Below are 9,992 nucleotides of genomic sequence, written 5' to 3'. Positions count from 1 at the left end.
ACTAGAGGTTCCATGAAGGTCATCTAGAACTTTCCTTTCTCTGAATCAAATGTAGAAAGTAATTTGTGTTGTGTCTTAGTGGTTTGCTTCCAAAATTTAGAGTAGGTGGAAGCCTTCAAAGATTCATTCTTTAATTTTATCTCCCTGTATCTTGAGAAGATACTCTATTGAGTTTAAGTCTATGAGATGGATGAAACTGGAGACTGGACTCTTGCTTCTACATTAGGTGATTGTATTGTTTCTTCTAATTGAGTAGAAAGAGTGAAGGGTCCCTGGTAAAATCACTATGGTTGGCTGCTTTGTGTCCCTTTGCTCTAGAGTTTCATCTTAAATAGTAATTATTTTAGGCCTAAATAGAGGATTAATCAGAGAATCTTATTTCTGAGTAGTATTTGGGTCCTTTTTCTTTCTTTTAAAAACAATAAATTCCGCACCTGGATTGTCAGAATCAGTAGGGGACATGGCTTCCATTTCCCTTTTCCCTCATTTTATTTAGGAATTGGTGGTTGCAAAAATGATTCATTAACAAGTTGTTCTTTAGATTCATGCAAAGTACCCTCTGTCAATTCGTCCTCATTTTCATATTGTTCAATTTCGGGGCTTGGTGTGTGTGCCTAAGAGGTACCCTTATGTTCTAATATGAGTTTTGAAATGATTCCCAAGGGATCATAGGACCAGGAGAAACAGATTGAATTTCATCTGACTTAAGATATCATCTACTTCCTTTGTTGCAGCTCTGGTGTTGATGATGTAGGGTCCTATGTGAGCTTTCAGCTTGAACTGTGTTTTCTTCTTGTAGGATACAAAATGAAACTCATCCATATTAAGAATTTACCTTGTGTATTCTAATGCAAAGATCCTAACAGGTACAAAAACTATGCAATCTATAACGAGGCAATTTTGATCCATAAACTTTGATCTCAGTGTAGTTCTAGTATAAATACCAGTAACCCACTTTAGCTTGATCTGACAAATGAAAAAAATTATTTATTTATGGTGAAATCCTTGGGATCACACCACTGGTTAACAAACATAGTGAGGTATACAAAAACTTATCAACATAATCAGTATATGAATATTCCTCTGAGTTATTTCTAACTGGAGAAGTCCAGTGAATAAGTGACTAGGGGTTACCTTCGTTATCTATATTCTGTAAAGGGAAGTTAAATTTGTATGACTGTTAAAATAAAATAAGGTAGACTAGGTCTGACTGATACTTAAAGACACCTTCTGCTTTGAAATTGACAAACTGGTCCTGGATGGAGTTGGCAAAAACTAACTATAATTGAAATGGATGGCGGGTTGTTTCCCAACTGCAAAAATAGATAGGACACCTAACACTATCTCATCTATCCACTGGTCATTATGGTACCCAAGCAGTCGGGTTACCATGGATATTATCAACTTGGAAATTTCAGGAAACATTGAAATTGGGTATGGAGGATTGGTCATGGGTAATTCAATGCTTTCTGGAAGAAAAAACTCGAAAAATATGGGCTCTCTGAGGGAATGTTAATTTTTTTTATATAATTCCATTAAAATATCAGCAGAAAAAGGATAGTGAGAGGTCTGATAGTCAACTTGCAGAGCCTAGAAGATTCTTTCAAAGGAAATAGAGAAAATGACAACCCTTTTACTTGGAAAATATCTAAGGTGGCACCAGACAAAGAACTCAAGAAAGAACTAAGTTTGGGGGAAAACAATTGCGGGAGAAAGGATTCCTAGACACTTAATTCATCAATTTATCCAAGTATTTCTTCTTTGACGAGTTATGGAGCTCATAGAGATCAAATTATGACTGGGTTTCAACAATTTTATACAGGGTGTCTATTAAGGGAGATTTATCAAAATCTAGGACTGGAGGAATATGGGGATTTGACTCTATGATCTTTCCTTTTCCTTTACGATTTGGAATTTTGAAAATGAGCATAGGGAATGGGAGAATAATGTTTTAGAAAACCTGATAAAAGAAAACTTGACAAAAAAAGGTCTAAAGAATGGGGTTCTTGTGAAAAATTATCGACTGTACACAAGGGATTGGAAGTTGGTAGTAGTTTCATCCTTTGTCCTGCGGGATCAATGACAAGCAAAAGGAAATGAATTATTGGCCCCAAAAGATATTTTATAATGGTGGAATTGGGTTGCATAACGACTTCATTAATGACTATGGACATATAGGATTTATTGGTAAAATGGGTAGGGCATGGGAGTTTAATAACATAACGTTCAATTAGCAATTAGCAGCAGTTTTGAACTTTGAGCGGGAAATGACATGGAAGGGGAGTGACATGGCGAGACAGATGGTCGAAGTAGAGTGGCGGGGGGCAAAGGTTATGTGGTGGGATATAAGTGGTGAAGGGGGAGACACATGGTGGGAGGCAAACGACGGATGAATGAGCCATTGGCGAGAGAGCAGAGGTGGTATTTCGAGGGGGTTGTAGGTGGTAAACGGAATATGGAGGGGACCCGCTGAAATTCCCCAGGTGTTGCCACATTAGCCTAGGGGATTTGAGTGGCAACAACTTTTTGCCTGCCCCCCCGTGTTAACTGTCAGGAGTCCATGGGGGGGGGGGGGTGTGAAAACACCCCGCCACCGTAGATCTGGGTGGAGTAAACCACCTCCGTTAATATTTGCACAAATTTTGTTTACAAAACGAAAAAATAACTTTTTTCATATTATGTTTTATCAAATACATAAAAAAAATGAATAAAGCATATATACTGAGGTTTCAAACCTTATAAAAAATTTGCATTTTTTTGGAATTAAAGTGGCATTTTAGCTAGCTCACTTATTGGGGCTTATATTTTATTTTTCTAATTTTTTCATTTCTTTTGTTTTTTGTTTTTTCACATATATAATATTCTTTTTTAAATATCCCCTATTTTATTTTTCTTCTTTTCTCTTTTATTTTTCTATTTTTCTTTATCATATATTTTTTACTTTTCTTTTTCTTCTTTTGAACTTTTGAAAATAATTTGCAGAGTGAAATCATTATTACCAACATCTCATGACATGAAAATCAGAATATTATAATCATCAATTGATCCTTTAAATTATAGGAGCCTAACACGGGCGATTGATGAATTGACCAAAATCAACCATGATCGAACATATCCAACTAAAGTTCATCCTAATCGAACAATCATAATAGCCCAAAATCTCCATAAGAGTTAACCATAAATCATACTTAATCATAGTTAAAACCTTTGATGAGGTACGTAAAACAGTGATTCGCTACCAACTGGATTTTATGATCAATCGCTTGAAGAGGGACATAAAATAGTTTTTGGAGGTCATGATTCCTTTGACTGAAGAGTTCAAGCCATTGTCAGAGTGTTATGTGAAGTGTTTGGCTAGGGACTTCAAGTGTTTTTCATAAAATCATTATTTTTTTGGAGACTTTGAATCCTTTGATCATCAAATTGAAGTGAACACAAGGAAAAGAAAATGTGGTCAAGGTTTTTCAAAACCAAAGATTATGGATAACAAGGTTTCACGATAAAGAGGGTTTGCCACTTTAAGAGATACCTATGAAGTCATTATCAATCCATGTTTAGTGGTTCAAGTTTTAAACATATTGAACTACCTAAGTATAAGAAATTGTAGTAGGTGTTAAGGATTGAAAAACGTGGAGCGAAGACACTTTCTCAATATTTAAAATTGGTTAAATAGATTACATAGGAGACATCAACATTAAATGACTGAATTGGAAATCAACTGAACTATACTAAACTCTAACCAACTATGAAACTTGGATGGATAGTTGTGACACTTAGCAGGTGGTTGGAATTAGATTCTCTAACACTCCCCCTTAATTAAAACCACATAAAATCAGTCTATGTCTTAACTAGGCTTATAAATTTAAAAAAATGATATCAACCAAATTTCCTTTTCTTTTTCTTTTCTTCCAAATTCTATATCGTCTAAATTTATTTAACATTTTCCTTTTGTTGTAAGCTTCAAATTTCAAATGCCTTTTTTTGGTGACTTGACTCAAAGGCCAAGTGATATGAGAAAATCCCAACATGAACCTACGATAAAATTAGCAATACTGAGAACGTTGTAGAGCTCTGTTAGAGTGGTTGGGGCTGGCTAATATTGAATAACTTGTATCTTGGTTGGGTCCACATGCACACTGTGCTCATCAATGATGTAACCTAGATATTGAACCTGGGTGATACCAAGAGTGCATTTTTACAAATTGGCACACAATTTGTGTTGTCATAGGGTTTGGAGGACCCGTTGAATATGGTGTAGGTTCTCTTCCCAACTCTGGTTGAAGATCAGGATGTCACCCACAAACTATACCAAGAAAAAGTTGGTGAAGGGACACAAGATGTCATACATCAACCTCATGAAGGTTGCGGGGGAATTTATCAACCCAAAAGGCATGACCAACCATTTGAAAAGGCCCTCCTTGGATTTGAAGGTAGTATTCCACACATCATAGGGTTGGATTGGTACTTGGTGATTACCAGACTTCAAGTCAATCTTGCTAAAATATTTGGCCCCCTTGATTTGGCCCAGAAGGTCATCAACCTATGGGATTGGATACCTATTCCATACAATGATCTTATTCAACATCTGATAGTTAATACAAATCCTTCAGGTTTTGTTCTTCTTTTGTACCAACACGATCAGGCTCCCACAGGGTGAGGAACTTGGCCTGATGTTCCCTTTATACAACAACTCTTGAATTTGCCTCTTGATTTCATCATTCTCAAGAACATAGTGTTGATAGATCAGTACATTGGGTAGTGGCGTGCCCGGAGTCAGATTGATGAAGTGCTTGACCTGACAGTGTAGGGCTACCCTTGTCAGTGAGATGAAGATGTCCCTGTACTCCTCCATGACCTTGTCCATCTGTTGCTACCATGCGGAGGAGCCTTGTATGGAGGTTGTGGATGTGGCCATGATCTTCCTCTTGCTCTAAGGATGAACCATAAGGAAGAAAAAATTCTCATTCTGAGAAATGATATTACTCCATTGTTTAGCATAGATCAAAGAAAAGGCGGTAGGGGACACTACCTCTGATATCTTGTACAATTTCTAACCCAAAGTAATAATAAAATAACAAGATCTGGATTCATATACAGCATGACGCTTCCATAGGTATGGCTTATTAGGGTCCTATAAATATAGTAATTAAGGTATGGTTATCTAGCCATTTATCCCATGGGGATATTGTAAATTATTTTTCATTTTAAGATTGTTTAGTCTTTAAAAAGAAAAAAAGGAAAAGAGAAAAAATTAAAATTAAAGGGGAAAAGAAAGACAAATAGATAAAAAATAATAAAACCCCAAAGGGGAGCGCTAGTTCAAATGCTGCTAATAGTTAAAGTATATTAAATTTTGTTTTAAAGTTTGGAATAAAGGCGATTTCATTGTTTTTTCACTTTCCATAAAGAATTTTCACTTTTGAAGGGTTGAGATCATCCCCGCTCAGATTAATGACAGGGGGCAATGTTTGGAGACCCCCTTTGACCTTTTGGGACTTAAAGGGGGGGGCGGTGTGGGTCTGAAATATGGTTTACAATAAAACCACCTAAGATAACATAGTAGCGCCTTGTTCATTTCGGGGGGTCCCTTCCATTTACCGCCTACCACTCCTACCCCCCTCGAAAACCACCATTCAACACTCCTTTTACCTGTTTTCTCCTGCTCCATCCTTGACACCCGCCATCCACTACTCCGTCCACATCACCCATCATCCACATCATGTAACTGTTATCATTCCAATCTCCTGCCAATGTCTAGAAACTCATAAATGCTACGCTCCAAAATGATAATAAGCTCATTGATCACCCTCAGTTCTCATTATAAAATATTGTATCAACTTGTATTATCCCCTTTTTCTTGTTATTTTATCCATGCACGTTCAGATTGAAAGATTTCAAAGCTTTCTAGTGCCCTCTACAATGTTTTCCACTTATGCAACCGATGAAACTACAACCTAGTAACACAGATTTTTTCAAATTTCATATTGAGATTACAAATTTATTCACACAAAGGAAAGGGAAAGATACCTGATGAGAATCCTTTGGTACCTCTTGTCCCTGACTTAGATAGGTCCCCTTTGATTGACACCTAGTACAAGATAGCAGAAACCCAATGCGAATTTGATTTATATGAGCTTCGAAATTGGGCAAATCAGAAGTTCTTGGATAGAAATGATGATCTAAGTATCTGGGAATCACTCTTGCCTCAATTTATATTTTCCCATACTCATATTTTCCCATAATTTGCTACCTGGTGTCATCTCAGGTACCTACCCATCTAGAAAGCAGTGATTGATCAAAACAATGAAGTCATGTTTTCAGTTGCTCCATAAAGCATTTTGAAAGCTCTTTAGATTAATCCTCAGGCCTCTTTGAACCCATTTTCCACTAATGCACTCATGGAAATATACAGAGATCGTACTTTCCCCCACCGAGCCCATATTTTTTAATGTCTTCTCCCTGGAAATTTTGAATTTCCTAGAATAAATCCCCCATACTTTGTGTCTATTTTATTTCAGATGTCAAGAAAATTCATTTCCATGGTTACTTTCCTATTAGGTTATCATATATACCAGTGGGTAGCTGAGGTAGTGTTAGGGTTTTTATCAGTATTTTGAGTTGATCATAAGCCTTCAATTATTTTCAATTATAGTCAATACTTATCAAATGTTATACATGAGAATTTTCTCAAGTTTAAAGCCAAAGGTGCATTCAAACACCAATCAGTCTTATTATATTTGACACTATTCTATTAAGAAGACAGGTTTAAGTTCCAGTTATAGAAGATGGATGATTAGGGAAGTCAATTATGAGTCATTCACTAGACTTCTTTAGTCCGAAGGAATTCCGAATATTATTCATTTAGCGATTTTGTGGATTGGTTTTTACATACATCCTTGTGTCTTCCTAGCACTGATGCTATACCAAGGATTTCACTAGAGATTAAGAAAGTTTTTCATCTTTCAAAATAGTCTAAATTTGGGGAATGTTATCTCTGCCAGAACTATATAGAGATTTAGATCTACGGGTGTGAGCTTCCTCCCTATAGATTACCCGTTTTTGTACCAGTAAGGATTTTTGCTTTGGAATACACTAGACAGATGTTAAACATGGATGAATTATATTGTGTATCAAATAAAAAGAATGCACAGTTTAAATTGAAGGCATGTGTTGTGCCTTATATTGTAAATACCAGAGTGAAAACTAATGAGGTGGACGGAATATTAAAACAGATGAAATTTAAGCTAAGATTCACATGGTCTTATGATCCATTAGGGATAATTTTAAAGCTAAGAGTTGAGTAGAACACTACTCCATATGCACATACACATAGGCTAGAGATAGAGGAGTATGCTAATTAGGAATAGTGGATAGAGGACACACTACAGGAGGTTGAAGAGAAAATATTCAATCAATAATCTCTGCAATCTCCTATTCCAAAAGACAAATAAATAAAGAGACCAAGGGAAAGTATGTCCCCTACAGATTCAGAAGCTCAAGCTGCAGATTTACGTATTTTCAAGAGGAGAAAGTAGGATCCAAAGACCAATACTAAGACTGATACTAAGATTGATCCTTAGGTAATAAATATTCAAGAAGAATCCTTAGAAGAAAAGGATTCACAAGAGAAAAATACAATGGTTTTGACAGGTATTCCCACCACTTCCTTCCCATATGTTGAGGAGACAATTGAGTCACCTATGTCATATACATCTCAGATTCCAACTCAGCAGAATATTTTTTTCCAGATACAGGGAGATCAAGAAGAAGAATGAAGCTTTGAAGGCTTCAACATATTCAGAATTTTGGAAACAGACCGCCACCACTCAACATAGGTTTTTGTCTACATTTGACATAGAAAAGGGATAGTTTCAATTAACTTTCCTAGAACCTACAGTTCCAGTCCCTAGAAGTGCAGAAGACTAAAAAGATTCACTATTCTATGTTGATAACAGAAAGGTTCATATAATCGATCAAATCTATTTGCATAAGCAAGAAGGTGAGATGATTTATTCAACACTGACCAGTTCAGCCATGGCTGCCTCAAAGTTCCAAGCCTCTCTGAATAATATGCATTAACAGTTGAAGATAGAATGAATGTCTTCTCTGGTCAAAGACACTAGAATTAAATCTCTAGAAGATTTAATAATCAAAATAGGATATGATCCTAGTAATGTTAAGTTAGTCGACAAGATAACTAAAAATAAAATTTGATATATTCATGCCCTTAAGAAACAACTTAAGCTTCCAACCACAGAACACCCTCATGCCAAAGAAGTAACCAATATGGAAATGAAGAAAGAAAAGTTTCTCAAATTAATAGTTGAACATAATGATGAAATCCATAAGATGGAAAAGGACATGGAAGCACTGTTAAAGGAAAAGGAACAATTGGAAGGAGAAGGTACATTAGCAGTAGGGACATCAACACAACAGGAAATACAACAAACAGAACAAGCATCAACTTCAGATTATTCTGAGAAGCTAGTCTAAGCTCTAGGAGAATTATTATTAACAAATAAGGAAAATTAGAAGTTAATAGCAACAACAAAAACATGGAGGAAAATAAGATAAAAGCGGAAAATAAATACCTAGCAGAGGTGCAAAAGAACTTCAAATTGATACAACAAATTCAAAAGTATGAGAATCAGTCTCTAATAACTCAGATGTTGGCAGAGGCCAAAAGGAGTATATGGCATAACATAAATGAAAACATCATATAATTATGGTCTTTCATTCAAATCATATTTGAGCAGTAAGTTTTAGTGTATAATGTCAAGACAACAATTGAACAAATAAAATTGAAATAGAGCACAGGCCAGCATAACCAAATAGAATTATTAAAATGTTGAATTATAAAACTAAGGAAGAGCTTGAAGAACTCCAGATTCAAGACAGAACAAGCACAGTGATGGAAGTAAAAAGAGTATTAACAAAGAGGAATCTCATGGTGCAACTATAAAATAAATCCAAAGAATTGTAACTGCAGGTTAAAAGATTTAACCAAAATTTTGCTTTATTGCAGGAGAAAGGGCCCCTAGCCTTGAGAGCTTCTAATAGAAAATTTATTCCATTAGAAAATTATCAAGATCAATTAGGTAATATTATTGGAAATGCATCTGAGTTTACTAAAGTAAGAGGAACTATAAGTGGAGAAGCTTTCATGGAAGGACTACAACATGATCTCTTTAGTCAAAGTCAAATCCATCATGTATTTTTAAACAAACCAATTTTCCATACATACACAGAATTAGATGAGAGATTTCAAAGCATGGTGAATTTTTCAATTACTAATGAAGAGCGATGGGATAAATTTTTGGAGCTAATTGAATAAGGGAAAATAGAAATCCTATAATTTGGGGAGCAGGAAAATAGAAGAAGCACAAAAGTACCTACAGTAAGCAAATGTTTGCCTCAAAGTCTGAACAGAAAATCAGAAATGGTTTAGATTTCCTATTAATTAGTTTTATTTGTTAATATCTACAATTTTTCAGTAGATATTATTTTGTAATAAATTTTATTTGAAGTCTGAACTAATTCAGACAAACCCTATAAATATTTCATAAAAATACTTAGTAAGGGTTGGATTATGCAAGAAGAAAAGATTTTCTTTGATTGTAAGCAGTGAAATATATTTTTGAAGTAATCAATTCAGTAATACAAAGGTAGTTTGGTTTCAGGATTCTTGTGTCAAGAAAATGGTGATGTTTCCCTCTTTGTAAATATGTTTTCCTTTCAAGTTTCACATGAATGTTTTCCTTCTTAAATTGTTTACAAGAAGATTAAGAGTTCAATTTACTTGCAGTACTTTACTCTGGCTTGTTAAGCAATATTATTGTTTTATTTATGATATTAAATATATAGTTCATATGTGTATGCTCTATATTTAATTAATCCTAATTCTTATTCATCTCAACCACACCACACCAGCTCTACAAGATCTAAGATTTCTCCTACCTTGCCTTGTTTTATGTTCCTCTGTTTATTTTAGT

This window comes from Pinus tabuliformis, chromosome 5_1 (assembly GCF_031772625.1).
Source record: "Pinus tabuliformis cultivar Carrire ecotype Pingquan chromosome 5_1, CPIR1, whole genome shotgun sequence".
Taxonomy (NCBI): Eukaryota; Viridiplantae; Streptophyta; class Pinopsida; order Pinales; family Pinaceae; genus Pinus; species Pinus tabuliformis.
This window is presented reverse-complemented; position numbering follows the sequence as displayed.